We start from the raw sequence: 3,380 nt of genomic DNA on the forward strand, positions 1-3,380 counted from the left end.
TTAATTAAGAGTTTTTACAAGCATTGAGGACAGGCAGGCTGCTTACTGTGGCAGTCTGCCTGCTACTTGGGAGCCACCGGGAAGGGCACCGCCACGGCGACTGCAGCCTGTGTCCGGTGACCCTGAGGAGGGGGCACAGCAGAGGGAGTCATCGGACCCTGCGAGGACCCGCCACTGCTGACACCGGCATGTGTCCGGGTTCCTCGCCGCCCCCTCAGCCCAGCATCCCGGCCGCAGCAGTTGTAAGTATAACCACTGCTTCTGATTAGCAGGAGCAGTGGACGTTAGAGCTTGTCTCAGTGAAATGCCGCTAGCTGTCACTGTTAGCGGCCATGCTAAAACCTTCCCCCGCTATCCCCCCACCGTCTTTCCACGACGGGCCTGGGGACATAATTCCTGGTTAAAACACTGGAGCTACCGGGGGCGGAGCTAATAATGGTGCGTCCTGCACAGCGGCGCCACTGGTACGGACTCTCCCTCTCAGTGCTATCCACTGCAGCAGCATCCCAGAGAAGTGGCTCACTGTGGTAAGGGCGGCTCTGTACAACAGCCGCTAAGCGCACTCAGCAGCCTGCCATTTATAGTGGAACACTGCCGGAGCATAGCTGGCAGTCAGTCCTAACACAGGGGTTTCTGCTCCCTCTTTTATAAGAGGAGTCGCGCAGCAAGCGCTGACTCATCCCCGCTCGGGAGAGAAATGAAGTCGGGGCCCACCGCAGCTGAAACCGGCTGAGTCCGGGTCTCCCGCCCCTCCCCCCGTAGTCAGATGGCTTGCTGCGCTGTCAGAGAGCACCGCGCTGGCTTAGGCTCAGAGCGGCTGGAGAGCGTGGCTGTTCATTACAGCGCTTTCGGCTGTTGGTCCCCCCTCCTGTTTAGTGAGGGGATGAAGAGCGGGCCACTCTACAGCAGAGTAATGCGCAACCTTACTGATATGCCTGCTCCTCCCTCCTCTATACACAGGGAGGGAGACTACCGCATCCTGCTACTCCAGGGGTCCACACTGGCGCTGTCTCAGTAGCTGCAGCACCAGTGGCACTAAGAGGAGCAGTAAGATCCCGGTAAAAAACACCTGTGCTAGCGATGGGCGGAGTTTACCGGCGGCCATAGTGGCTAAACCTGACGCCCATTCCAGAGTAATGGCGCGTCCAATATATATAGTGGCGCCATTTGAGTTGGGCTCTCCCCTCTTCTGCTGCGCTGTGCCCACGAGAGATCCGGGTTCGAGTCCCGCACTAAGTGTTGTCTCTATAGGCAGGTTGCCAGACGCTCTGCAGTTGCTGTAACAACTAGATGGGCATAGGCTTAGCAGACATATGCTGACCCCCCGGGCATGGTCCTTCTCACCGGTCTCTATTAATGAGAAGACCGCGGCATCACACTGCTCCCATAACTAAGAGGGCCGTAGCGGGGAGTTACAGTGCGGCCCCACATTTTGTAAAGTCCTTCTCCTAAGAGGTCAGCACAGTAAAAATGTAACTGTTTCTTGTGCCGTGCATAACACATCATGATTTCCTGGTTTGGGACCGTGCGGCGGAATCGATATCGTAAGATTTCGGAAGCATAATTGCAACAAGACTGCTCGTGAGTGTCACTCCGGGCGTCCTAGGAGCAGTCAGCTACCTAAAGCAGCATCTGGCCAGCGACTCTGCTGGCATAATGCATAGTGCTGATAGGTGGGGGCCACCACATCCCACTGTCTTGGGGATGGATATCAGCCTTTGCGCATCCAGGCTCCTTATAAGCGCAGGCTGCTACAGTTGGCAGCGCTATTGTAAGAGATGACAGCTCCTCTTCTCCACTACACAGAAGGCAGCACAAGGCGCATGGCGCCCGATCTCGTCTAATCTTGGAAGCTAAGCTCCCCATGTGGGGACGCTGCCATTCCTCTATTACAAGAGTCCTCAGCAGCACTGCGTACACACAGTGCCGGGTGAAGGTTTGTTAGCGCTGCCTCATACACTTCTGAATACTGATCAGCTGGGAGGTTTTCACCAGCGACTGGTTGAGACCGTGTTTTTTATTAGACATTGTCTCGCTAGCCTCATAGTGGGTTGGGTTAAAAATACCTAACTTGTTTGTTATTTGCATAAACTAACGCAGACTGGCATGGTGGCCCATGCCTTAGTCCTACATTGGGGAAAGCCTCCAAAGAAGGTTCAACTAGAGCTTGAATGGCTCACCTGATAAGGCGAGTACACCAGTGACAGGAGTTTCCCAGGATCGAAACCAGTCTGGGACAGCACGCTGAAAAAAAAAAAAAAAATTTCTTGCCCTCCTACGCCGTAGCGATGTGTGTGTCTGTGTATATATATATATATATATTTGTATTTTATACTAAACTCTGGTTTAGAACATATACTATTTTGGAGTGACCTCGTACCTTGGCTCCAGGACCTTGGGTCAGCTCATATTCTACTTAAAGTATGCCCGTCACCTATTAATCTGGTATATGGGTACGTGTGTGTGTGTGTGTGTGTGTGTATATATATATATATATATATATATATAATATATATAGCTTCTTGTTCTTACCCTTAAGGCGAGGTAGGATCTGTTCGTATCGGTTTTATGTCTGATACCTAGCATATTTATAAGGAAAGATGCTGAGATTGAAAGGACTCTCCTGATGCGGTAGTTTGCTACGTATAATGACTCTGCTTTACACTATCCCTAAGGATATATATATATTGAATATGTGTTCTGTGTGTGTGTGTGTATATATATATATATATATATATATACACATCTATCATATATTACATTCTTTCTTTGGCAACTGGGTTCTAGATCCAGTATACTATTGATTAGGTGGCTTTATAGACTAGAGTCACTTCTATAAGGGACCCTATTCATGTCCTGTGGCCGCCTTGTTAGTAAATCTATGTACTTGCATAGATGCTCCTGGGACTCTAGGTGTCTAGGTTCTGCTCAGGCTGTTCTAAGAGGCATTCGGCCTCACAACAATTAGGTCTTGGGCTATCGCATTGCGACCTTGGACAATATCTAATATATAATTGTTCACGTCAGTCAATGTCTACAGCCCCCGCTTTTCTGGGGACCTATTATTACTTGGGGCGCACTTGGCAGGCCCGGTAAGTACTTTCAGGACCAGTGCACAACATTATAAGACACTAAAATGCAGTATCTAAGTACTATATAAGCATGCTAATCTCCTGGTGCAGGAGTCTGCCAAGTCAACTTAGTACTAACTCTTCTTTTCAAAGAGATTGACTTCCCATGCACCTATGTAGGTGTCTGTGTGTATGTGTGCGTATATAGTATGATATATAATCTATATATATTATATACTGATATTTTCCTATTCCTTGCATGAATACTTCCTAATAATTGGGAAGTCCGGTTTATAATCCCTAAATGGG

The 3,380-nt window shown here is 49.3% G+C and overlaps 1 non-coding gene across 1 annotated transcript; it reads left to right on the plus strand.

Moving 5' to 3' along the window:
• Window positions 1-1,465: 1,465 nt before the first annotated feature.
• LOC148518247 (U11 spliceosomal RNA) lies at window positions 1,466-1,605 on the plus strand. Its single transcript, XR_015879213.1, has one exon. It is a non-coding gene; the product is annotated as a U11 spliceosomal RNA (small nuclear RNA).
• The last annotated feature ends 1,775 nt before the right edge of the window (window positions 1,606-3,380 follow it).

This window comes from Taudactylus pleione, unplaced genomic scaffold (assembly GCF_031769625.1).
Source record: "Taudactylus pleione unplaced genomic scaffold, aTauple2 ptg000201l, whole genome shotgun sequence".
In the NCBI taxonomy this organism is placed as follows: Eukaryota; Metazoa; Chordata; class Amphibia; order Anura; family Myobatrachidae; genus Taudactylus; species Taudactylus pleione.